This window comes from Castor canadensis, chromosome 6 (assembly GCF_047511655.1).
Source record: "Castor canadensis chromosome 6, mCasCan1.hap1v2, whole genome shotgun sequence".
NCBI classification, from domain to species: domain Eukaryota; kingdom Metazoa; phylum Chordata; class Mammalia; order Rodentia; family Castoridae; genus Castor; species Castor canadensis.
In genome coordinates this window covers 15,928,189-15,956,154 of record NC_133391.1, presented here as the reverse complement: position 1 = coordinate 15,956,154, position 27,966 = coordinate 15,928,189, and the positions used below count along the sequence as shown (strand labels likewise).

Genomic DNA, 27,966 nt, shown 5'->3' with positions numbered 1-27,966 from the left:
AAATACACTTCTGCCTGAAGAATTGCTATGGAGACTTACAAAGCGTCCCAGCGTCCTGGAGGTCGTCCTTACAGCTGGGGCTGGCACAGTGATGATTTCAAGGAAAATATCAACAGATGCTCTCAGCACCAAATGTCACCGTGTCCTCAAAGACAGCTTAACTCGGAGCTTTTTCGCTGTCACAGAACCACAGAATCTCGGGGTTAGGAGGGACCTTGAATGTCATCTCTTTGATGCAGTTGGTCTGGCTCTGTCTCGAGCTTTCTGAGGCAGCCCAATAGTTCTTCCTGTGCTGCCTGTAGGTACACCAAAAGGGTGTCCCTATCTCTCAGCGTGCCATCCACTCAGATTGTGATTTGGGCCATCTGAACACTGAGCAGATGTTTCTTCCTTTTTACTCCCAAACCCGTAACTCTTGACATTTTAAGTCCCATTCCCTTCACTTGCAAGGCTAAGCCTCCACCTTATCTACATTTTATTTTCTCTTTGTTCTATTGTCCTTTCTTTTCTATCACAAATGAGTATAAATTTATTGTCAAAAAATTGGCAAAAACAGGCTAAGAATATCTTTGAATGGTGGTTGCCTGTCTTCCCGCCCCCAAGGAAGACGACTGCCACCATTCTGTGGTCTGTCACTCAGAGTTCTTTCCTTGACAGATGAGACTTGATCCCACACACGAGTGTGTGCGCATGCTTCTTTAAAATAGAACTTGCTCACTTCCTGTTTTGCAAACTGCCCTTTTGGGGGAATAATAGGACGTGTGGATGTTTTTCTTCCCCCAAGTCTCAGCCATCTGTGGAATGAACATAAAATGCATCTGGATGGCCAGAACTTCCTGTTCTTGTGGGAGCCCCAGCAAATGGTGCTCCTCAGTCCCTTCTGGCTTTGCCACTCAATATCAGAAATGACAACATGGCAGATGTCATTACCTTTGGCAGGCTGTCTGCGCCATGTGTCCCAGGAAGACAGCACACTTTGCAATGGGCCCACAGTGACTCTGCAAGGAGCAGATGTCATGACATAAATCAGAACAAAGCCATTAAAATGGACCCTGACTGATGTAACATGAATATGGAATGTCTCCCGAAGACTCTTGTGTTGAAGCCTTGGTCCCCAAGGCAGCAGTGCTTGGGAAGTGATTCGATCACCAGGCCTCTGTCTTCCACAGTGGGTTAACCCACTAATGGTTCACAATTGGATGGGCTATTGGGAGGTGTGGGAAACTTAGGAGGTGAGACCTAAGTGAAGGACTAGGGTCCTTGGGAATGTGCCCTCGGGGAATAAATCTTGTCTCCAGCCCCATCCTCTCATTCTCTGTTTCCTCCATACCATGAGTAAGTAGACGTCCTCCACCATGTGCTTTGGTCACGATGTTTCTGCCTTGACATACCTAAAAGCAAGAGTCAGTTGACCATGGACTGAAATCTGTGAAACCATGAGCCAAAGTAAAGCCTTCCTCCTTTAAGCAGTTCTTCTTCTCTATTTACTTACTTATTTATTTATTTATTTATTTCTGTGGTACTGGGTTTGAACTCAAGGTCTACACCTTGAGCCGCTCCACCAGCCCTTTTTTGTGATGGGTTTTTTCAAGATAGGGTCTTGAGAACTATTTGCCTGGGCTGGCCTCAAACTGTGATCCTCTTGATCTCTCCCTCCTGAGTAGCTGGGATTATAGGTGTGAGCCACCAGTGCCTGGCTTGGTTTCCCATTCTTATCATTCCCTAGAACCAATACACACATCCCAGGTCTTTGCGCTGCAATACCCTATACCCTGGAGAGACGTTGGCATGGCGTTCGCAGTACTCAGGAGAGGCATTACCGTTACTGACACGACTTCCAATTCAAGCAGAGAAATAGCCTCCACACTTGAACTTCAAACGTCCTCCAGTTACTGGGGATGTACCAAGATATTGTGACTCCCCTTCCAGGTGTGGTCAGGGCCTTGGGCTCTGTGGATAAGAGCCAGGCTCTGTGTTTAAATCCAACAACAACAAAAACCCAATAATAATATCTCCCCCACTAGTTTATTTTGAGTGACAATAAGTTATAAATCACAGAAAGGAGTTAGCACAGTGCCTGGCACACACTAAGTGCCCAGTGAAGACAGATACTTCTGTCATTCTTTCATTATCACATGGGACATGGAGAGTGGCCTTTCCCTGGTCTTCCTCCTCCACTTTACCAAGAAGCTGACAGACTTCATTCTTCTTTCCAACTAAACACTGACAGATACATGATGGTATGGAGTATCTGTTTGTTAGAGAGAGAAAAAAAAACCCTGATAGATTTAAATGGAATTATTTGCATTATTCAGAGAGATAAAGCATTATAAAAAAGGGTGGGCGTGGAACAGTAATGATGAATGGGAAAGAAACAAAGGGAAGGAGGTGACCAGTGTTAATTCCTTCTCTTCCATGTGAGCATAATTCTTCAACACGAGGACTGGCAACTCGGGCAGTGATGCATGTGCCCTGATAGAGCCAGCTGGGCTGAGGGGACCACTTCTGTACCCCTTGCCCATGGGACAAGCCCTCAAGAACCCCAAAAGGCACTCGCTGATTGAGACAGCAAACTGTGAGGTCCTTGGAGATAAGGCTGTGTTTCATTTATCTTTGTGCCCCCAGAACCCAAGCCAGCTGTCTGGTACCAGTAGGAATTTAAGCATTAGCATAAAACTATTTACTTCAAGTCAGGGATATTGGCACATGCATTTAATCCCAGGACATGGGAAACTCAGGCAGGAGGAACGTGAATTTGAGGCCAGTCTGGGCTATATGATAAGACTCTGTCTCAAAAACAAAGCAAAATAAACCAAAACACCCTATCTACTTTGCAATCAACCATTTAAGCTAAAATATTCACTTATTTTCATCATGCAACTTATTTGGATAAAAAGAGAAATTGGGGGTTGAGAGGAATCCATCCATAGCACGTGAAGTATGAAATATTAAAGATGGGGGAAGATCCTGGTCCTAAATCATCCCATACCTACTGCTCTGGCCCACTTCAAACCCCAAAATATTCTTTGTCTGGGTTGCTCCTTCAGACTAAGGCTCCCAATAAAATGTATTCTGGAAGGAAAATGGGAAGAATGGGATTTGCTAAGTACGTCCTTTGTGGCATCGAAGTGAATTCTCACAACAGGTCTAGGAAGTTGTATTATCCCCATTTCACAGACAATAACCTGAGAGAACTGAAATGACTGGTCCAGCATCAGTCACTCAACCAACATTTGGCCAACTTGTTTCTCAAATACCCAAGTCCACCTGCCACCAAAGCTTCTCTAAGCCGTTACCTGATGCTTTAGTAAAAAACACAGTCAAATGAGGATGCTGGCTCCTTGTAAGGGTCTCTGTGGTCGTCAGGGCTGAAACATTCCAGCAAAGAATGCATTTGAAGAATATCAGTGGACATGAGGAGCTCCAGTAGGCAGCTCAGCTCTTTCGGTTGGGATAGAACCTCTGCTGTGGGGACAAGCCTGCCAGGGGACTCCAAGGCCTGCCCGTGTTCAGCTCGGCTGGTCTGGGCTGTCTTCCGTGTGTGGACTGTGTCGGGTTGGGCTTGGATTTGCCACTAAGACCATTTAGCCAAGCTGACCTGCCTGGGCTGAATATGGAACCCTGCCGCTCCCCGGGGCAAACACAGTGGATTAATTTACTGGGGCCTGCAGCTGCCCTAAATCTTCTGGGGAACAAGGGAGGGGACAGATATATAAATAATGGTGTGTGCTTTGCTGGCAGGATGGACCTCACTACAAATCATAAACTGTAAAATGCAACCGGTGGGGAGAAGGCACCGTGCCAGCTTCTATATTCCCTGAAAAAAAATAAGGGGGCACCTGGACCCCTATCATCTCTGCTCCCCCACGCCCAGCTACTCAAGTCAGGTAATCTTCAATTCACAACTGGGTTATGTGCCATAATTCCATTGCAAGCTGACAAACACTGTTATTTGAAGTTGCACTGAATACACAGCCTACTGATTACCTTAGCTCAATGGCTTGCACACTACAGTGCTGGTCATTCACCCTTGTGACAGTGGGACTGACATCAGGAGACAGGGTAGTACTGATGATCACTCCCAGCGAGGGCTCCAAATTCATACTCTGAAGCAGGATTTCTGCTAAATGCATATTGCATTTGCACCATTGTAAAGTCAGAAATCATAGTTGACATAGCCAGGGACCCTCTGTCTTACCATGGAGTCTCAGAGGGAGTCAGTAACTTGAGATGGAGACCCTAACACCCAAAGGACACAATCTTGGAGAACTGGCTACCTTGCCAGAGCACATCCACCTCGCCTGGCCTTCCCCAATGCTAGCACTGCCCCCTTGGCCTGTATTTCCCAGGTGCACCACAATCATTTACAGGGCTGACATCACGCTCACACCTTGCAGACTTGATCTCACTCAGCTCTTCCAGCAACCCTACATGTAGCTGTAAGGATCTTCCTCTTACAGATAAAGCAAAGGCTGCCAGCAGCTAAGTCCCTTGCCTTAGTGACAGTCCGATTGCAAAGCCTGTTGGTGGCATCACTTTGTCTGTTTTGTCTGAAGCTCTGATCCTATTCTAGGCTTCCAAGCCCTAATTCTGCAGTCACCTCAACTGTGAGTAAGGGATTTAAGGTGGGATTCAGTGGTGTCATGCTGACCATCTCTGGTCTTGTTCTGTTTTTTTTTTTTAAATAATTTTTATTAATATATAGTTGTTGTAAAGGGGGGGATTCATAGTGCCAATTCCAATTAGGCTTATATTGTACAGTGGTTAGGTCACCCCACCTTTTCTCCCCCTCGACTCCCTCCTCACCCCACTTACAGCAATTGCAAGAGGTTTCTTTGTTCTGTTTCATAGAAGTATATAAGGTCCATCCACCATATTCCCTCACCTTCACTTCCTTCATTCCCCCCCTCCCATGAATACCTCCCACACTGTACCTATGTCACAGTCCTGTCTTTCATTATTAATATCTAAACCGGTGTTCAAAGGGGTGTCTCGATGTGACCCCGCTGTGAGTCTACTTTCCTTTGGTCCATTCAACCCCTCCCACTGCTCTCCCTCACCCCTTCACCTCCCACCCCCCATTTCACCAGCTTTCAGTGCACATCCTTACGTCCTCCACCTTCACAGATGAGACGTTTTATGACATCACTGATGCTCTGTCGTTCTCTTTCACTTTCCCTCCTCCCCGAGTTTCATAGAGTGGTCTGGTCTTGTTCAGTGTCAAGGTGTGGCCCCAGGAATAACAAAATCAGCATCACTTGAGTACTACCTAAAATGCAAATCCACAGCCCCACCCACCCCTGAACTGCTGAGTGGGAAAATCTGGGCTGGGCAGGGCTCACTTGTGACAAGAAGCCTTCCAGGCAAGGCTGGGCCAGTGCAGGTTGAAGACCCCCAGTCCCTCCACGCGCTCTGATGAGCAGCAGGGCTGTGGTATGCACGGCTTCCCCTCCACTCCAGCCTTGCTTGCTCTCTGAAAGGTGACCTTATTTGCCCAGACATCCAGGCTAGAAGTAGAGAATGTTCGGGGCTCAGAAAAATAATGCATTTCAGATTGACCACGCTCTGGCTCAGGGGCCACCCTCACCTGGCCCAGACACCATCCGCACCCCTCCCTACTCATTGGCTGCTGATGGGAAGCACCTGGTTCCTCCTGTCCCATAGATTAGCAGTGTTTTAAAAGTACCTGAGAAAGAAAAGCACGCTCTCTGCCTCCAGATTCTACCTGTGTCCACCATGCCCCATTTTGTATTTCCCTTCCCTAACTTTTAATAAACTCTATTAACACCCCCATGTCCTGCCGTGGATTCTTCCCTGTGGGACACAAAGAATTTGGAAGTCTTCTGATCACAGACTCCACCCCCGCCAATACAGTCACCCCTACCTTGACTTGGCGCTGTGCTCTTGGGTCTCCCCACTGCCTCTGGGCTGTGCTGACTACGGTATGCTTCCTGCTTCTCTTTGATGCACCGTCCCCACTTCCACCTTGCCCTTGAATGAGCTACTCTACACAGTACTAGTCACACAGTCAAGGACGTACACGGACCTACTCGTGTTTATCTTCCAGAAAACTTAGCAGGGGACTGGGACGTGGTGAAGAAGGAGGAAGGTGACCACCGTGATGGTTCAAGGTGGAAGTGTGAGTGCAGGGAGTTGGAACTGTGAGACAGCTCCGACAAGGGCCTCAGCCAGTCCTGTGGGGACGGTGGCCAGTGCTGCACTCCAGAGACAGTGCAAACCACACAGGGTAGTCACACTGCGGGGAGGGCATGACCTTGGGCTAGGCACTGCTGGGGGAGGGACTCAGCTGTGAGTTCACCAGCTGAAGAGATGAGCACCTCGGTCTTGAAGAGGAACCTGGAAGACTTGTCACAGCAGCGAGGTGTAGCATACGTGTGCAGCAAGGGTTTACTGTGTGAGAAGTAGCTGGCTGTGGTTGGAATGGCAAAGGTCTCAACAGTCCAGGAGCTCATGAGGATGCATGACCTCACGTGACCTCAAGAACCAAGGAGGAAGTGCATTAAATGCACCTTAAGTCCACCAGCTGTGTTGAAAGTCAGTAGCTGGAGCTTTGTTATGGGAACGTAAAATCTGTCTGGGTCAGTGAGACGTCATTTGGTTGGAACAAGGAAAGGTGAGAAAGTGTGTGTGCATCCCTTATGATGCTGTCACAGCGGTTATGCACCCGAATAGTATTTCGGGAACAAAGAAATAGTCATCTAGACCAGAGGACAGACCATGACAGAATCAACCCCACCACTGGGCTCCAAGGAAGGTACAATGACAGCCAATGACAAGGCTCTAAGCCATGTCTTAGATCCTTCTCTTCCTTGACTGTAGAAGAGGAGGTGCTGGTTGGGCACAAAATTAGAACTGACACACAGGATGTTCTTGAAGACTATCTCCACTAAACTGGGAGAGTCCAGGGAAAAGGAACCTGTTCTAAAGACTGAGCCAGAACTCGCAACTGGAAGCCAGGATGGTCACAACTGTGGCCAAACTGAGAGCAGAGGTCAAAGGAAAATCTGCAGCCAGTGAAGGAGAACAAAAAAGCCTGAGCCTGTGCACCCAGTGATCACAGGGCTCAGACTGGGAAGTGGAAATGCACACACACACACAGAAACCCCCCACAAACACACACATACACAGGCACTCGCAGACACATTCAGACTCCCCCCACAAACACACACACAGGCACATGCAGACCCCCCCCACAAACACAGACACACAAAGACAGACACATGCAGACCCCCCCCCCACAGACCCCTACACACACAGACACACACACACACAGCCCTCCACATCCATGGCTACACATACATAGGTACAACTCATCCTAGGTTGAAATTATTTGAGCAGTACTTGAACACACACAGACCCTTTTCTTCTCATTATCCCCTAAACAATACAGTGTAACAACTCTTTGCACAGCGTTTGTGTTGCAGTAGGTACAATGTCACCCAGAGATGACTTCGGTATATAGAAGGATGTGTGTAGCTTCTGTGCAAGTATACACCATTTTATATAATGGATTTAGGTATCTGAAGACGTGGCACCAATCCCTTGAGGACACAGAGAGAAAAATGTATATCTAGATATATACATGCATATACACAACATCTGTACATACGTGTGCACATATACACACATGTATACATATAGCACAGGTGTATGCATATATTTGTGTATTCATCTATCTACTTATCATCTACCTATCTATCTATACTGATCAGATAGATACATGAGTTATTGCAGGAATTTGTAGGTAATTGAACAAGTGATTAAGTAGTCATTTTTTTTTTTTTTTTGAGACAGGGTCTCGCTACATAGCCAGGCTGTCCTGGAACTCATGATCCTCCTGTCTCAGCCTCTCAAGTGCTGGGATTACAGGTGTGTACTACCATGCCTGGCTTAAGCAGCCTCTTGGAGGTTGTTGTCTTTATATCTGATATGGGCTCTTGAGTCCACAGTGAGAAAGAGCAGGTGATGGCTACAATGTTGGGGAGCAATAACTGGAACCCACTAAGTCACACAGAGCCCAGGAGGATGAACAGATCTTGTGTAAGCGTCCCATGTCCTCTGACCTTGCCTGTGAGTGTCCTGCAGAACCCAGACCCCTTCATCATGGAGCTAAGCACACTTATCAGGCCCAGGAACAGATGAGAGATGACCTGTGAACAACAATGCAGCCATGCCTTCATCTCCACCCTCCACATCTCCCCATAGCAACTCCTATACCATCTCCTGTGGTCCACCCCAGGAGAAAACACTGGGGCCGGGAATTCTGGGAACTACAGTTCCACCAGTCTACTGAAAGGTGGCCTTTCCAGAGGGACTCCAAGCTGACTGGTGGTTGAAAGCAGGGAGCCACATGCAAAGCACAGTGGTGGCTGCTGGCACTGGATGTGGCTGCCTGTCTCATTATGTCCCTAGCAGGCTGCAAAGGCCCTCTCTCTGTCACTCTGCTGCCAGGAAAGGGATACTGAGGAAAATCTCTGCTTGATTCTGAAAGCACAGGCCTCAGCAGGGTTAGCACAGGTCATATGGCAACAGGACAAAGTTATTGACCTGAGCTACCATGATGCAGCCAGCAAAGTTGTCACCACAGTGCCTTTAGTGAGGGTGGCTGGTTGTGCCTGCTGCTGGCGGTGTGTCACCTATAGCGTGAGCTGTTTGTAGCCTGAGCAGCAACAAGAAATGTCACAAAGGAGCAGGACATACTAGTGGCCAAGAAGACTGACTGCAGAGATCTGCCCAGGGGTGATGTCAGCAGACCTGGGTTGAAGTCCCCAGACAGGTCACCAAGAGCCACAGCCCAGCGGGTGTTAGCATGGCTCAGAAAACCTGAGTAAAAGCCATCAGGTGGTGGACATGCTCCAGAAACATCTCAAAGGACAGAGCTGCCCAGTGGAGAGAGGGCTCGCTCACCTCAGAGGCTGAGCAAAAGCCTTGAAATTGTTCCCAAGGAGAAACAAGGGGTCAAGGCGGTGGAGGAAGATGTGACACAGTCTCACAAAAGTAGCCCTGAGCCGGGTACTGGTGGCTCATGCCTATAATCCTAGCTACTTAGGAGGAAGAGATCAGAAAGCTCTCGGTTCAAAGTCAGCCCAGGCAAATAGTTCACAAAATAGGGCTGGTGGAGTGGCTTAAGGTGTAGGCCCTGAGTTCAAATCCCAGTACTGCCAAAAAACAAAAAAAAAAAAAGTAGCTCTGGTGTGGCAGATCCCTTGAAACGAGGAGTCTGAGAACGCCACAGCAGCCTTTGTCAGGGAGGCTGCTGGCATCCCTTCCAGCCCCTGCCTGTTCCAGCGAAGTTTTCTTACTTATCTGAGCGTGTGTTTTGGCACCAACTAACGAGGGTTGTGCAACCTCTGGACATTTCTACTGAGTTCCGGTGAGAAAAGAAAAAAAAATTCATTAATTAAGATCTGAAATAAGGAGACCTCTTTCTCCCTGACCAACTGAAAAGAGAAAGCCTAGCCTGATGACCACCCTCCAATTCTCTTCTCTGATCAATTAACTGCCTGAGTGACATTTGAAACCATGCCGAGTTGCAATCACCAAAGCCGTCTCTACTCGTCACTGTCTTTTCTCTGTGGCTTCTTCCAGAAATCTGTTAAGACAGAACCTACATGGACCGTGAAAGCTACTGGGTGGAACAAAATTAACTTCTTATTTTTACTTTGAGACTTTTTTTTTTTTTTGGTGGTGGCGGGGATTGAATTTAGGGACTCAGGCTTGCTAGGCAAGGGCTCTATGACTTGATTCACACCTGAGTCCTTTTGCTTTTGGTTTTTGTTGTTGTTTTTCTTTTTTTTTTTGCCTAGGCCAGGCTTGGACCAAGATTCTCCTACCTTCACCTCCTGTGTGGCTGGAACCACAGGCATGTACCACCATGCCTGGCTTGTTTTTGAGATAGGATCTCGCTAACTTTTGCCTCAAACTGCAATCCTCCTATCTCTGCCTTCTAATTAGCTGGGATTACAGGAGTGTACCACCACGTCCAGCCTCCCTTACCTTTAAAAATTCAGGTATAGAGATGAACTCCATAGATACTTGGTCTTTGTGAACAGGGCAAAACTGTTTTTATAAAGCCCCAGACTTTATCCAAGCATAAAAGATGACTTCTGATTTATTTAAAGCTACAACTGTTCGTGAGTTCTTTCAAGAATCTACTAATTAGGGCAAGCAATACAGAGGAGGGAGACCATCGTGTCTGATGTTACGGTGACTGTCACAAAGCTGCAGGATGCAGTGACTTGGACTCTAAGACATTTCCCCTTCTGTATCAGGCAGTGTTTTTAGTTGTACTCTCCAGAATCAACACCAGCTAGTTTAGCAGAAGAGGAATTGGTGAAAGGAAACCCAGCTGTCACTTTGTCCATGCTGGGATTAGGACATTGTGATTAAGGCTGAAATCACTCTTGAGTTTCAAAGTCACACTGTCTCGTTCCTTTCACCAGTAGGGACTTTGCACTGTACCTCCTTGCTGTGGTTTGGATATATGGTCTGCATGTGTGGCCCTCAAGAGATCACATGGGAGGGGCTTGGTTCCTGGGGTGGGAATGGTGACAGGAGGTGGTGGGACCTAGTGGGAGATCTCAAGGCTGGTCCCTTTCCATGCCTACGTCATCGTGTGACCTCTCCCTCTCGCACATACTCCCACCGTGGTGCTGTCAACGTGATGCAGTTGGGGTGGGGATGGGAGTCATTGTTACAGCAGGTGTGTGTTGTTTACTTTCCACCTCCAAAACTGTGAACCAAATAAACCCCTTTGTAAGTATCTGCCCTCAGGCATTTTGTTCTATCCCTTGTCCTATCCCTGTCCTCCCAGACAAAGCCATGCCACATGTGGGTCTAACTGGAGGAGGCCTGGCCAACAGGACTGTAGCTGCAAGGGAGGCAGAAAAGCCGTCTGCCCTTAGCCTGGGAAGGCAGGACTCACAGAGGTGGGGGAGAGGAGGGAGGCTCCCTGAACATAAGTAAAACTGTTTGCAAGCGAGATAGGTTTCCCCACACTTAGCACGTCTTTACTTTTCTCTCTCAGAACCATCACCCTGGCTTCAGTCCTTACCACTCTATGTTTAGGAAAGGCAAAAACATAATCTGTGGATTTACTTAAAGCTCTAGTTTTGATAATATGTACTGGAACTGGGACAATTTTTTTGAGACAGTGCCTTGTTATGTAGCCCAGGCTGGCTTTGAACTTGTGATCCTATTGCCTCTGCCTCCCAAATGCCAGGATTACAGGCATGAACCACCATGTCTGGCATGAAATTAGGACAGTTTTATCCTGAATTCTAATACCCTTTAAACATACAGGGCAAGTACAGGTAGGGAACAATAAATGCATCAGTAAACAGTCTTAAGATTCTTAGTAAAGAACTCTTCCACTGTATCGAGTTCAATGTGTTTTTTTATGATCTGAAATCAAAGCACTTTCAGAAAGAGTTTCAGACATGAAACTTGAAATCTGAGTTTTTCTAACAGGGTCTGAGTGAACACTTAGCAGGGACAATGAGGACACTGAGCTCCCACCCAGCACCATCCCATGACCCTTTGTTCTTCGACTATATTATGAGGGATTAGAACAGAGATGTCATCAAAAAATTATTTTGAGGAGCCCCAGTACGCAGTTGAAATATTTGTCCTGTCGTGGACATGCACTGCCTGAGATGGGGAACCCCTGAAGGCCCACCCCCACCACCCCTCTGGTCCCTGTTATCCCTCTCTATGGGACCTGATGATATCATTGGAAATCCTCTGAACTTCATCCTGTCCAAGGTCTCTTCCAGGACTCTGAGCCTAGAGCCAAGTTTCTCAGCCATGCATGCTGACATTGGGGGCAGGTAAGTCTTGGCTGTGGGGAGCTGTCCTGTGCCTTGCATGATAGTTACAGCATCTCTGTGCTCTGCCACCTAGATGTGAGGAGCAGCCTCAGGTATGATGACCAAACATGGCTCCAGACACCTAGAACCCACTTCCTCCAACCAGGCCCTGCCTTCCACAGTTCCACCATCTTCCAAGAGTCTACTCAGATTTCAAATCCATCAATGGATCAAACTATTGATTAGGTCAGAGGCCTTATAATTCAACAGTCTCTGGAAAGCCATCACAGTCACACGATGGTTATGGAAAGAAAACGATGGTTATGTGGTGGTGGTGGTGGTGATGATGGTGGTGGTGATGATGATGGTGGTGGTGGTTATGGTGATGGTGGTGGTGGTGATGGTGGTGGTGATGGTGATGGTGGTGGTGATGATGATGGTGGTGGTGGTTATGGTGGTGGTGGTGATGGTGGTGGTGATGGTGGTGGTGATGATGATGATGATGATGGTGGTGGTGGTTATGGTGGTGGTAGTTAATTATAATTATTGAATCAGATGTGTTACACATTCATCCCAGGCAGTTTATACAGACTGTCTGAAAAAACTGTCCAAACACTGGAATGGGCAGGACATTCCGAGTGTGATCTAAGACCCACTGGCAGCAGGTGTCCACTTCTGATCAACTTTCTATAAGGAGGCTCTTTGTACAACTCTGAAGCGAACTCTTGCACCTGCTCTGAAAAAAGACCACAAAGCAGGACATTCAGAGCAGCAGCATTTGTCCTCTCTCTGTTCTGGAGGCCAAAAGAGTGGGATCAGCATCGCTGGGATGAATCAGTGTGGGCTGCCTGTATGGGAGCCTCCATTCCTCGCCTCTCCAGTTTCTGGTGGTGCTGTCATTTTTGGCTTGTGGCTGTGGTCACATCACCTTCTCCACTTCTGTCTATGTCAAGTCTGTGTCTCTTTGGTGGGACTGAGGTTTGAACTTCACACTTGCAAAGCAGGAACTCTACCACTAGAGCCACACCTCCAGTCCATTTTGCTCTGGTTACGTTTGGAGATGGAGTCTTGCCTGGACTGGCCTTCAGTCATGATCCTCCCAATCTCAGCCTCCCAAGTAACTAGGATTACATGTGTGAGCCACCAGTGCCAGGGTGCTTCTCTCTTATAAAGACCTTTGATGATGTCAGGATGGGCCCATCTGAGTGATACAAGATAACCTCTTCATCTCCAGGTCTTTATTTAACAATTTGGTTAACATGTATTATATGTTAGTGGGGTACATATTAATGGGGTTCAGTGTGCTATTTCCACACATCCATATAGCCCCCACACTTTCACAATCCCTAGTATTCACTAGTCTACTGCCAGGTCCATTCCTTTCAGCTTCCACAGATGAGAACAGGCAGCACTTGTCTCTCTGTGTCTGGCTCATTTTACTTAACATAATGTCCTCCAGTTCCACCATTTTGCTGCAAGTGACAGGATTTCATTCTTCTTTATGACTGAATAACGCTCCATTGTGTATATACACCACATTTTATTCATCTGTTTATTCATTGATAGGGACCTAGACTACCTAGGCTGATTCCACAATTGTACTGTTGTGAAGAGTGCCACGGTTAACATTTCCTTTGGAGATATATATCTACATATAATTATAACAATTATATATATAAATATTCAGAAGTGGGGCAGCTGGATCATATTGTAGCTCTCCTTTTAGTTTCTTGAAGAACTTCCATCCCTACTGCTCTATATAATTACTGTACTAATTCACATTCCCACCAACAGTGTGTAAGACTTCCTTTTTCTCCACCCTCGAGGTCTTTAATCTCATCTACAAAGTCAGATTTTTTTGTCTGGATGAGGTAACACTCACACATTCAATTGACTGGGCTACAGACATCATTGGGTTATTCATTCCTCCACCTGTTTTTGTAAGGACATCTGTTAAGGTGCAGAAAACTGAGAACGATGTAAGTGATTTCTGTAGTCATTTTTTTTCCTGGTAGAAAATATACACCTCTGTAATGTCAAAGTCTCATGTGAACTGGACCAAACTGCCTTCTGATTCTCCCATTAATTAATAGGTTGAACAAAATATGTTTTATTGGTTTCATTTCATATTTGCATATGAGATATGAATTTACCTTTCTGAAAATTATTCTTTAGTAAATATTCATTCATTATGCCTCATTACAATGAGATAGATGGTTGAGGATATGACAGGCTTAGGACACTCATCCAAGGTCAAGCAGGGATGTGGAGAAATGGATCAGGGCCAGGGTGTGACACTGTCATAAAGAGATGGCCAGATTGAATGACTTTAACTGTCTCCTCAAGCTGGCTTTGCCAGGGTCCATGAAAGCTTTACAGTTAGGTAAACATCTCCCACAGTCATTATTATGGACTGGATGTTTGGGTCCCCCCCATATCCATATGTTGAAATCTTAACTCCCCACGTGATATGGATTGGGAAGTGGGGCCTTTGGGAGGTGACTGGGTTGTGAGGGTGGAGCCTCCACGAATGAGATCAGTGTCCTTATAAAAGACACCCCAGAGAGCTCTCTCTTCCCTCCTGCCATATGACCACACAGAAAAAGACACAATGTACAAATAAGGAAGCAGGTCATGGCCAGACACCAAATTCCCCAGAGCCTCCATCTTGGATTTTTCCATTTTCTAAACTATGACAAAGAAATGGCTATTTGTAAAGCAACCAGGCAATGGGTTTGTGTCACAGCAGCCCAAAGCCCATCTCTTATATAAAAAAAGCCCATCTCTTATCTGTACTCACTCCATCTGTGAGTACAGATGGAGGACACACCTGGAGGAGGGGACTTGGGTTATTTTCTCCTCCTTGAAAACACGATCATAAAATGTAAATATTACAATTGAGCTAACACACATATCCAAACTGAAAAACAAATACCAGTGAGGGAAAACTCTGTTTGTTGCTTATATCCCCAACTGCCAAGGATGGATCCCCACAAGGGCCTTTTGTTTGCTAACAGGGATGTTCAGCTTGCAAAAATAAGATTGGAAAAGCTAAGCTGTGACCTGCTTTGCATAAGAAAAGAAGTATGAAAGGGTAGGGTAGGGGAGGAAGAAGGAGCCAGAGCCAAAGAGGAAACTTGAGGGTAAAATTAGGTATGAAACAGCAACCTCTTAAACTAAATGCAACATTTTTCATTTTATTATTCTTAACAATAAATTCTAATTTTAAATGAACAGCTATTATTAGATAGTGACTTTTTTTGTTTTGGTTCTACTGGGTTTTGAACTCAGGGCCAAACACTTGCTAGGTAGGCACTTTACCTCTTGAGCCACTCCACCATCCCTTCTTTTGTGTTGGGCATTTTTGAGATAGGGTCTCGGGAACTATTTGCCTGGGCTGGCTTTGAACTGTGATCTCCCTGATCTCTGCCTCCTGAGTAGCTAGGATTATAGGCATGAGCCACTGGCGCCTGACTGATTTATTTTTATTAAAGATAAGATAAATATTTTACATAAAACATACTTCATGGAGCTGAATTTGCTTTTGAAGTTCCAATGCTCAGTTCTACTTCTAGAAGGATGGGCACAGGGGATGTCCATGTGCTCAGTCACACTGGACTCAAACTAAATGTATGGCTTTTGAAAATGTGCAATGGATCCACAGTGGTTTGGGAAATCAGAATAGCAAGCTTTCAGTAAGTTGATGCATCTCAGATTTAACAAATTTGCATGAAAAAAAAGGTTTAAAAAAAGAATGAGAGAGAAGCAATGATCTCACAGTGTTAGAAAATGCTAAGAACCCAAGAATTATTCAATATGTAAAACAGCCACCCTCACTCTGAGGTTCAAGACTCAGACAGCTGACTAGCTCTGTGATTCCCCCAACTTGTTTGTAGAATTCTGGGTTCCCTGGGGTATCTTTGAGTTAGAGAGTTCTCCAGTCTGTTCATTTTCTGATTCCTTTTAAATCTCTGCCGAGGTTGTGGTTTTTACATCACATCAGCTCCTTCTTTCTGCTTGGATCAATCTTTTCATTCCTAAAAGTCAGCAGTTTAAAAAAGAGTTTTTCCTTCCTAAATCTGGGTCTGAACAACCCAAGAGACCTATGACTTCTCCAGATGGAAGAAAAACAGGAAGTGAGTTGGCTGAAATAGATGGCCTTCTCATAATGGCAAGAGTTTCCTTCAGCATGGCTCTGCTGTATCTCCTCCAAAGCACAAGAGAGATAAAAAAAACAACCAAACAGCCAGCCAGCCAGCCAGCCAACCATCTAACCAACCACCACCAGCCAACGAGTCAACCAACCACCTTACACAACTTAACTTTGTGCTCGTGTCTTCTCTCTTTAATAACGTATCATTAACTTCTAACTTCCTATCTGGACTGCAGTTTTCAATGGAAGGAACCTGTATCTTAAGACCAACATTTTCTCAATAGGAATTATTTCTGGTGACACAGAAGGTCATATGGGTCCTCTGGGCTCTGGCCTCAGTCTTCCAGTGGTAGGTGGTGTTAGTAACGATCAACCTAGGCAAGGGGTGAACACAGAGGGGTGCTCTCTGGGGTTCCTGTACCTGACTGAGGAAACTTATCCCAAAAGAAATACAGTTGTCTTAACACTCCCTCCCCTCAACTCTCATTGATTACCCAGGAAAAATTCACCTCACAGAAGACACAAAAAGGTGTCATCCTCCCCAGGTAGAGTTTTCATGTATTCTTCCAAGGGCTGCAACAAGACATCATTTGGGGACTTGACCTGCATAAAATGGCCTTTGTGGGAGGTGAAGTGAGGCTCTGCCCCTCTGTGGAAAGCAGAGTAGGAGAAGCCTATGAGGACTTAAGATGCAGAGCAGCTGCTTTTTCTAAGATGTTTATGAATCTGTAGGCTGAGATTTGGCACAGCCCCAGCCACAGAAGACAGCGAGAAGGCAAGATGCAGCTCAGTGTTTCCTAAGTTGTTTAGAAGCAGGAATGCAGGTTCCTCTTGTTACAATGTCACACCCCTCCCCAAGAACTGCTGCTCCACCTCCTTGTTTACCCAGGTATAAAAGGCTCACTGAAGAAGGACTAGAGGCTTTTGGATGAAGGGGGGCTTTTCGATGGGAGAGGCTTCTGGATGGGGGATTTTTGGCTGAAGGGAAATTGCTGAAGGGAGGGTTGCTGAAGAGAAAAGAATTGCTGAAGGGGAATTGCTAGCAAGTCTGAGGGCCGAGACTTTAAGAAAGCTAAAGAGAGAACATGGGATAGTGCAAGTCTGCACCGAGAACTTTATACAAAGGCTATAGAAAAGCTAAGCTAAAGAAAAGCTAAAGAGAACATGGGACAGTGCATCTCTGAGAGCAAAGACTTTAAGAGAGATTATGCTAAAGAAAAGTTAAGTGAAAACTTGGGACAGAGCAAATCTAAGGAAAGAGACTTTAAAGAATAGAAAAGAAGACTTTTAGAAGAAAGGTTTTGAAGAATTGTAAAGGAGTAAGGCCTTAAAGAATAAAGATAGAGAAAAAGCAGAGTAAAGAAAAGAGATTAATAGAGATAAGAAGCAATGAGGGTTGTGCATCTCCACCCAAGCGCCCAGCACACCTGGCCCCCAACTTTCTGTCCATCTGTCTATCCTGTGTCCTTTCTGCATCTCCCATCACCCCCAGTTAGGCCCAGTTAGGGTCAGTAATAACCAGGAGTGAGAAAAAGCTCACTCCATCCCTCACCTTCTTGTAATGTCCTGTTACTTCCCCCAGAGCTGAAAGGAACAATGTCTCAGGTCGTCCTCTGCTCTTCAGAAACAGAGATTACTCTAAAAATGTCTGACTACTCCTCCCATTTGCCGGCACTGCCTCATTTTCCTCTCCACTATAAAGATGGGTAACGTGACTGAATCTCATTGGGTCACTGGGAAACCACTCCCCAGTGGTGTTCTGTGCACATGAATAAAGTGGCATGTCCTTTCTCCTGCTAATCTGTCCACTGTCAGTTATTGTCAGTGAACCTTCAGAGGGTGGAGGGGAAAATTTCCCCTCTCCTTACACCTGAAAGAGGGACTAGGTTTATGGTTCCAGATGTAGCTTGGTAAGGCCCTGGGTTCCAGCCCCAGAACTGACAGGAGGGAGCGGGTGGGAAGGGAAAGGGAGGTAGGGGAGAGGAAGAGAGCAGGATTCCACCATCCACCTCAAAGGAACACCTCCAATGACCTAAAGACCTCCCCCTAGGCGCCACTATAACAGAAACTTAGAAACTGGTTTTGCTAAATGTGCTGACTCTTCATTTGGGCCTGGAGATGTTCCAGGAATAACTAAGTACAGGAGAAAAACCTGGCAACTCTGCCTCCATTTTGCATCTGTGTCCTTTGCTCTGAGTCATTCTGTTCTGCAGTCACCCTGTAATCTAGAACTATAGGGCTTAAGGATGGATGAACAGGGCCGGAGTCAAAACTACCTCTCCCCCAGGCAGCAGTGACTTCTGTCACAACCAGGTCCCACTTGACCATTCTTGAAAAGATGACCAACTGGACTACACTGTGACCGCTCATGAATGGGACTGCTTAATAATTACACACACCTCTCTCCCCTCCCCAGTTCTTCCTCTGCTTAAACCAAAGGTTCACGCCTGTACCCTGAAGATGGCTGAAGTGCTCTTTGCCCCATCCCTCCATGTGCCTGTGCTACATAATCAATCTCCTCTCTCTGCCCTTCACTTCTCATCTTTTTGTTGGGCTCACTGGGGTGAGTGGTGGCCCTCACATGATGGAACCCTTGAAGTTGGGCCTTGGCATAAAAGTGTGGTTACACCACCTCCTTTTTTGTTTTTTTTTTTGTAGGACCTGGGTTTGAACTCAGGCCTTTGTGCCTGCAAAGCAGGTGCTTTACAGCTTGAGCCACGCCTCCAGTCCATTTTGCTCTGGTTATTTTGGAGATAGGGTCTTGTGAACTATTTGCCCAGACTGGTCTTAAACTGTGATCCTCCCCATCTCAGCCTCCCAAGTAGCTAGGATTACAGGTGTGAGGCACCAGTGCCCAGCTTATACCTTTTCTTAAAGGGCCTACAACCTCCTAAAAGCAGCACTTTGGGGAACAAGTCTTTAACATGTGGGTCTTTGAGGGACATTTAAGATCCAAATTATATCAACGTGAGAAAGCTGTCATACTCATATGGCTTTCAGGCAGCTGTCTTGGTGACATTGAAAGCTGTCCAATCTGCATGGGCTGAAGTACATTTGGCAATCCCTCTCAAGATAACAAAGCTTGAGTAGGTTAAATTGTGTCTCCTTAAAGTTTTTCTTCTTGAAGGTACTGGTAACTCTGAACTCCAGTTTTGTTAGAATGCTGGGAAGGGAGCTGACAAAATGATGGCCCTGATGCCATCCACAGACCAGAGAGATCAGAGGTCAGTTCTGTGAAGGTATTGCCAACGGGCACCCAAACGCTATTCATATTTGCCAGAGGAGACAGGAAGTAATGAAAAGGACGTTTTCCTAAGAGGTCTTCGTGGTCTGAAGCCTATGTTGAGTGGGGAAAGGGTAAAGGGTAAAGGTGAGGCAGACTAGCACCTTGGACTCCATCCTCTTCAGCAAAAGGTCACCCCATGCTGAATTCCTTCTCCTCACCCAGTACCACCCTCAGACATCCCCTCAGTTGTAAATTCTTTGCCCCAAAAGAAGAGAGAGCCTCTTGGCCAGTTCAGACTGGAAAATGGCACATACTCCATAGAAGGAAATCTGTCCTCTCAGACAGAGATCTTATGACTATTGGCTGGTTGCATCTCATAGACACAATTAAAGACCTTGTCAATCAAACCTGTCAATCACCCTAGCCCCTCCTACAAAGACCACCCAGATTTTTCCCACCATTTGTCCTTACATCTTAAAAACTGTCCTTTGAACAAAGCTGCCTCTCTTCTGTCCTATCTGGCTGGATCCCACTGCTTCCTCTCGTGGCGCCTTTCCCTCATCTTCAACAAACTTCACTATCACTTTCACTACATTTTCATGTCCTGCCTGAATTCTCCTCTCACGAGATATAAGAACCTGAAGTTTTCTGGACCAGGGTTTCCATAGACCACCCATCCAGTAGCAGAGGGACAGGGAAGCATCTTCTTTATTTCAGGCAGGGTCTCTAAAGAAGCCCTCACCCTCCCACGGTTTACAGACTGGACCCATTAAGGGTACAAAGGGGAGGGGGCACTAGGAGGGCATCCCTTGGCAAAGACTCTCTCCTTGGCCAACCTGTGGTTAAGCTCCTCTGAGCCCCATTCTCTACTCGACCTTGACCTTGACTTTCCATGTACGTCCTTGCCAAGTCCTGTTTTAGCAAGAATCCTGTGAAGTCAGCTGAGCAACAGTCCCCTACCCTGGATGTTGCTGGAGGTCATGACATATACAACCCTGAAATATGACCGGAGGAGACTAGAATATACCACCCCAAAATATGTCTCTTTGGTATCTGGCTTATTTTAAGCTAGTTACTTTGAGAAACTGCAGACACAGAGGTAGCTCTGAAAAGTTGTGTTCGAAAATAATTTTTCATTTATTTGTAAAGGGTATCTCTCTCTCTGTGTCAGGAAAAGGGGAGGGTGAGTAAAAGGAGCAGCCAAGACTTGAATCTGTACCCCAAACCTCCTCTTTGCTTAAGGCATTTTTCCTGCTCCTTCATTAAACTGAGCCCTTCCTCAAACTTTGTTTCAGAGAAAGGTGGCATTTAAGCCTGAAGTTTAAATACTTAAAGAACACTCTAGAGATTTATTCATTTCTGCAGCTTTACTCCTATGTGTACGTGTTAATAAACTACTGTTTTTTCTGTGTTAATAGGACTTCTTTTTTTCCTTGTCTTAATCCATCTTTTGTTGTAGGGAGTCCCACTTAAGGACTACGAAGGGTAGAGAAAATTACTTTTTTCTCTCCAGAAATGCAGAAGTCCTTGACGTGCTTTTAAGAAGAACCCCTCTCCCTCCATGGTTAGCTCCTCTCAGAACTTCTCCATCTGAAGGAAAAGTTGTACTGAGCAGGCTCCTTGGCTACTACTCCCCACCTGTCCTTGTTAGATGTGGAATTGAAGCCGGTATCTTTCCTGCATTGCAATGGTCAGCCCTGCTGTAACAGCCTCAGATAAAGTCTTATATACCATTTCTACAAGTGAGCACTGATACAAGAAAATTTCAGAGCTCTCCTAAACTTACTCGCAGGGCTAAAGATGGCAGGGAGGAGAGACAGGGAGGTTAGTCAGCTAACAGCTACACCCTGGAACGAACAAGACCTTGAGGTCCTGAATGTCTGCTACAGCCTTCACTTACATTTCACTCGGGTAGCCAGCAACCAAAAATAACCCACCACAGGACTCTCTTCTCCTAAGCAAGTAGAAAACTTCAGCTGGACTTTTTTACTACTCCCCCAGCACCACCCTGAGCCATCTCTAGGGCAATAAAACCCCTGTAAGTTATAAATACCTCGAGATAGTGTCCCAAGGCACACTTCTGAGTTGGGACTTATCTAGTAAAAGAAAGGTATGCCCCCAATTTGACCTCTCAGGCAAAGTCCTCTACTTAGGACCTTATGAATATTGGTCACACCTCATACATAAAATTAAAGGCCTGGAAATTAGCATGAGCACAGGTACAGAATAGAATACCCCATGTTGTATGATAAGGCTGTGTTAATTAAACATGCCAGCTACCCTCGCCCCAGCCCCACCCAAGCCCTTTGGGCTTGAACAAAGATCAATGTTCCCAGGCCAACTGGCAGGAGCCCATCTTTATGTATGTATGTATGTATGTATTTATTTATTTATTCATTCATTATTTTGCAGTGCTTCCTCTTACCTCCCCCCCACCTTTTTTTTTTTAAATAAAGTTTTGCTACTGTTTTTCAATTTGTGTCTCCTTCCAGTTCTCTGTTCAGGTGATACAAGAACTTGGGATCTTCTGGACTAGTGTCTTCTTAGACCACTCAGCCCAGTAACACCACCACAACTCCTTAGACAGCACTGTACCCCACCAATCCAGAAGCACCAATTCCTTCTCCCTACGGACTGCCCTTCTAACCAAAAGTTTTCTCCACTTCCTACACCACATTCTCTTATTGATAGCCAATCTTATCTCTGATTTTTACCCCTAGATTTCATTATTTAAAAGTGCTCTCAGCTCTGCAGAAGACATTTTCCAATTGCTACCTAGCTGGGCCGTTGGAAGTTGCAGGGACCTGTCATAGGACCTGCTGGTTTTTTTGTTTTGTTTTTTTCTGGCTAGCATCAGTAACAGTTCAGTGAGTACTTTTATTTCAGACACAATTTCATCTCAAGTTAAACAAAAAGGTTTAACAGGAGGAACTTCTGGGGATGAAGAATGAGCACCCTTAAGACTGAGAAGAGGCTGGGATTTGTGACTCTAGTTGTAAGGGAGAGGGGACCGTGCTCTATGCCCTCGCTGTGCCCTGTGAAGGAATGACTTTGGGATGTCTCTGAAAGCTGAGCAGCTGGGAGAGTCACTTGGGTCTCCAGGAGAGGTGTGTCTGGAACCTGGGGCAGCTGCTACTCCCACCAGCACAGAATGTCAGGTCTTCTCTGCCTCCCCAGACCTCTGCCTGCTTGACAGAGAAGTAAGAACATAGCGACCCTGCTGGACACCTTGCCAAGAGCTTTAGAGTTAGAGCTTTAGTTTTAGAGCTTTTAACTGCTCTAAAAACCAAAGACATGCACCATGTCCTGCCCCAGAAGGTCACACAGCAAGCAGATAGCAGTTATATAATAAATAACTCAGACCTGTTAAGATAAGTGTGGAAGAAAAGACAGGATGAGAACACCTGTTGGGAAGGACACTGCAAGAACTGGACAGAGAGAGGCAGGGAACAGGAGGAGTCAGCAGGAGGCTGCCAGGCAGCAGCTCCTGGGAAGCAAAGCCACCAAGCAACCATGTGTGACTTGCTCATTCCTCCCCTGTGGATATGTTAATGGGGTCCTATTTCTGACTTTTTATGTTAATATAAATGATGTATGTTTATGCCCCACTGAGTAAAAAGGACACTGAATTAATGTGCACATGAAAGAAAACCTTAGCCTTCAGCAACCACTCTTCAAATACTCTTCTAAGTCCTTTTAGATGAAGGACAGCTGTACTCTGCTTCTAAGAAACCACCCTATTATCACCTCCTTGTTTTTAGTATTCCATCATATAAGTCATTAAACAGCTGGTTTCTTAGTGAGAAGCGAGGACAGCAGGTCAACAGTTCCTTTCAACCCTCCCTGCTAAAGACAAGTGAAAGGCTCTTTCCTACCTCCTCCTTCCATTTGTTCTCAGGACATTCTTTAAATATTTGTCTAACATCCATGAGATAGTATTCCCATTGTTCACTGGGAAGTATTTCTTGTCTTTCTCTTGACAAGTATATGATATCAACTATTAGACCTAGAAAAATGGTGGATGCATATTCTGACAGATATATTCTCAAAATACTGGATTTCAGTCAAAAGCATGAAAGTCTGCAGAAGTGTTAGGTCTCCTTAGTCTCAGTCTCAAATTCTTGATGTGAGATCTGTTCCATCTTTCAAAATGGCGGCCACATAAACAACTCCTCTGTTGTAGTTGTTGTGGGGATGATGGAAACTTCATTTCCACTTACTTTTATTGGTCAAGTTTCAAGAAAGGAAATGGAGTAGGATTTATTTGGGTCACTTACAATAGAGTCAAGAGACAACTGGTAAGTCTCATAGCAGATATATCTGCAGCTAAACCTTTGAGGTGGACCAAACTAAGGTTTCCCATTTTGTCTGCTAACTTCCTCTGGTCTTCTGGGTAACAAACCCCTTCCCACAAATTACCCAGAGACTAAGACCACACCCCAGCCTTTCTTAGAAGATGGTTCAGCCTTTGCCATCCCCAGTCACAATTCCTGACTGACAAGTGATATCATTTCCAGCCCCGTATGGTTGAAAGCAAGAAATACAGTCACCATCTTGTAAAACCTTGGCACACATTTTCAAGACTTTTGGACTGTGTTTCCCAGGACTACAGTCCAAATAAGTGTAATTTTCTTTGCTCTCGACCAGGTTGATTTGATTCTCTGTTGAAGACTTGCCTTTTTTTGGTTATTTTTTTTGGTGGTATGGAGGTTTGAATCCAAGGCCTCATGCTTGCTAAGCAAGTACTTTTCCACTTCAGCGACTCAGTCAAGAAGAATTAATTTAGAACGTAACACACGTGTACAGGAAACATATGTGACCAAAAATTCAACCAAGAAATAGAAATTTCAGTGTACTCTACATTTCCCCCTCTCTCTGGTGGTCAGATACCACCCTTGTCCATTTGGTAGACATATCTAAACCCACTGGCATATTTGCTTTGCCTATCTACTGTTCTATTAGCTTTTAACTTGGTTGGAAAGTTTTCCTTCCCCATGGAGCAAACAAAGACCACTTATTCTCCTGATGCACTGGGCAGAGTCCCAAAACCCCTGGGCTGCATGCTGATAAGAGACTGGGACCACCCCTCCTCCCAGAGAGCTGTGCCTCTGGTACTCCTTGCTGGTGTAGGGGAGGGACAGAATAGAGTGTCCTGCTGGGGAAGACAGGGTGACTTGGAAGAGTGTGTGGGTGGCTGTGTTCCCGGCCTTCTGTGGTTGCCTGCTGTTCTGGATAAAATGTCTTCAGCTCTTTCTACAAAGAGACTTGTTTTAATATGTAAATGCAGCACAAGCATCCCGCTGCTTCTCTTGCAGGCCTCATGCTTGGCTTTCAGAAGTGTAAAGCAGAACTGACAGCTCACAGACTCCCTCAACATGCAGATAAACAGTGTCACACTATTACCTAAGTGAACCTCCCCAGGAGCCCAGAGGTAGCAATCTCTCCAGAGACTTCTGAGAATCAAAGATTCACTGATTTCACAATTTCAAACAGCTGACAAATGCTGGGATGGAAGCTTGGGGCGAGTCTACTTGGTTTTTATTTTCTTTTGCTTTTTTGGTGCCAGAGATTTGAACTAAGGACCTGGTGCATGTTAAGCATGCATTCCATGCCCCTAGTCTTGATTTGGCTTTAAGTCTGACTTGTTCTCTTACTCAGGTGGAAATGCCCTTAAAAAGTCATCGCCTGTCTGCTGCATGTGTGCCCACTGGGATCTGAGGTTCTTGGGAGAGCCCTTTCCCCAATTGCTGGGGAAGGGGAACACAAGAACTACCCTATGTTCTACTGACTGGTTCAGAGCCTTCCTTGCACTGATGTTCAAGCAATGTTTGCTGAATGAATAAAGGAGATGCATAAAGAACAGAATTGAAATGCAAAAAAAAGCCACACTGAGTTAAATAAAAATTATAGGAGCCCATTGTTTCCTGCACTGGGCCCCCACAGACCAAATAAAAATTCAAGATGGAGTTGCTCATGCCAAAGTCCACATCACTAACTGAAACCAAGTTTTTAATCTAACTTACAGAGAGAGGGAGAAAGGAGAAGAGAGGAGAGGAGAGAGGGAGAGAGGGAGGGAGGGAGGGAGGGAAGGAGGGAGGGAGGGAGGGACAGAGAACACAGACCAGACAAATTTTCCAACAGACCAAATAAAAATTCAAGATGGAATTGCTTGTGCCAAAGTCTACCTCACCAAACTGAAATCAAGTTGTTATCTAACTTACAGAGGGAGGGAGAGAAAGAGAGAGAGAGAGAGAGAGAGAGAGAGAGAGAGAACAGAGCAGACAAGTTTTCCACACAGACCAGTTCCAATCTGACTAAGAGTGAACTTTCTTCTCCTTGAGTCCCAACAGAGGTGACCTAAAGTGCCCTGTTAAACAGTGTGTTATGTTCATCGTTCTGTCTGCCTTGTCCCTGTCTTACAAGGAAAGTAACTTCAAAGCGACCCATCTGCCCCCTTCACCCCTTCTCTGTCTACAAAACCAACCTCCTCCACTCAGGCTGATTTTATGGAATGAAGTGTGGCCAGGATCTAGAACTGCAAATAAAGCCAACTGAGATCTGTAAACGGAATTGTTGTCATTTTATCTTCTGACACCTGGAAATTATTCTCCTCTGGGGACATATCAAGTTGTCAGAGAACTTCAGAAATTGTGGTGTCTGTCATTGAGCAGGGCCAGACATGGTGAGGGTGAGGGGTGCTCTTGCCTGGGGTGTGGACAAGCCAACTGTGGTGGGAATCCCAGAACTTCTGCTGAGGTGGACAGAAGTCCTGATGGAGGTGCTCAGCACTCGCTGAGGATTTTGCAGCTAAAAGAGATGGCATAGTGAAGAGGGGAGAGCATTCCAAGCCTGTGGCTTGCTTCACAGATTCATTCACATTTGTCCCTGCTATGCTGTCTTACAGATAAAAGTTAGATAATAATACTAATCCTGAGGCTGAGTGTGCTGGTGCATTATGGTAAATCCAGCTACTTGAAAGGCAGGGAGGAAGATCAAGGTTCAAGGCCAGCCAGGCAAAAAGTCTAAGAGACTCCATCTCAACAAACAAGCCAGGCATGGTGATGCATGCCTGTGGTCCCAGCTACTGGGAGGCATGGGTAGGAGGATCACAGTCCAAGGTTGACCTTGGGTAAAAATGTGACACCCTACCTAAAAAATAAAGCAAAATAGGGCAAGGGTGTGGCTCAAGTAGTACAGCACCTATGAACAAACACAAGGCTTTGAATTCAAACCGAAACACTGCCAAAAAGAAAAAAAAAACCTGTCAATTACTAATATTTTGGAATCGAGTTTATCCGTGAACTTGGGTTGTTATGTTGGACCAAAAAAAACATACCTGGAATAGAATTATGAATGATGTTCCAGATGAAATTTAGTGAGCACTCTCGCTGACCTGAGTAGCTACTCTCAGCTTCAATTTGTTCAGAAAGCTGTATTCACTATGTCCCAGGCAGGAGGCTCTACCCTAGGGATATAACCATGGAAGAAGTCAACATGACCCTTACTCTGCTGGAGTTTCCAGACTGGGCTCCGTGAACTCCCAGTGAGAAAATGATGGAAAATGCAAACAGAATGCTAAATCTAACGGCGAATCCAGGGCCTGTGCGTTAGCCAGCTTTTCATAACTATAACAAAATACCTGAAGCAGGCTAGTTTATAAAGGAACGAGATTCATTTTGTTTATAGTTTTGGAGCTGAGAGTGCAAATAGCGTGGTACAGGGCTTTGTCAAGGGCTGCATCACACAGCAGTGAAAGTGCATTTGTGTCTCTCTCCTTATAAAGTCACCAGGATTCAATCATGGGGCTATATCCTAATGACCTAGCCTCACCCAATCACTCTCTGAGGCCCTACCTCTGAACACCATGAAAGGATTAAGATTCTACCTTCCAGATACCATTAACGTAAGACATTAGGATTATCTCCTGCATGAGTTGAGGAGGGATGGGGAAAACACAAGTCATATTCAAACCACAGCAGCCAGGATTTAGGTAGAGCTGGCATCCTTAAAAAGGATGAGCAAAGTAGAGAGGCCATGAGCCAAGATTCAGCACAGACAGGACACTGCCACATTTCACTGACCTTGCCAGAAAAAAGATGAGAGAAGGCAGCACGGTTCAGGCTTGTTCCAGAGCCCCTGAGCCTGCATGCTCCAGAGAACCCCTTCCATGGGACATCATGCTACAGAGAGGACAGTGAGCCCCTCGGCCTCTTACCCTGTGTAGGAACAAGCCAAAGAGGTCATTGCAGATGACTTTTTAAAAATGCACACCATCTGGGCACTGGTGGTCATGTCTATAATCCTAGCTACTCAGGAGGCAGAGATCTGGAGGATGGCTGTTTGAAGACAGCCTGGGCAAATAGTTTATGAGACCCTATCTTGAAAAAACTCATCACAAGAAAGGGCTGGTGAAGTGGCTCAAGGTATAGACCCTGAGTTCAAAACCCAGTATCGCACGCACAAAAAAAAAAAATCCATCTAAATTTCTCTCTTAGATTGAAGAGCAAATAAACCCTGGAATTACACACTATTTAGAAAAGAGAGGCAATTCCACCACCACGGATAAAAACTTATGAGCTGTGGCAGGTTTGTGCTGGAGGAAAACACATAGCATTAAATGCTTTTGCTATTAAGCAAGACAAAAGGGCAATAAATGAAGTGAGATTTCAATTCTAAAGCAGAGAAAGCAAGCCAGACACTCAGCACGGAGAGGAACACACAAAACAAACTGTAGAACTGCAATGCAGAGAGGGAAGGGA

General features: G+C 45.6%; 1 protein-coding gene and 1 long non-coding RNA gene across 7 annotated transcripts in view; both read right to left on the bottom strand.

The window, feature by feature from the left end:
* Positions 1 to 27,966, bottom strand: part of Galnt17 (polypeptide N-acetylgalactosaminyltransferase 17) — a 433,611-nt gene that overhangs the window by 157,375 nt on the left and 248,270 nt on the right. The window lies entirely within an intron of this gene.
* LOC141424012 (uncharacterized) lies at positions 40 to 27,278 on the bottom strand. Its single transcript, XR_012448806.1, has 4 exons — positions 26,544 to 27,278; positions 1,331 to 1,391; positions 931 to 998; positions 40 to 176 (listed from the first exon to the last, which is right to left on the bottom strand). It is a non-coding gene; the product is annotated as an uncharacterized lncRNA (long non-coding RNA).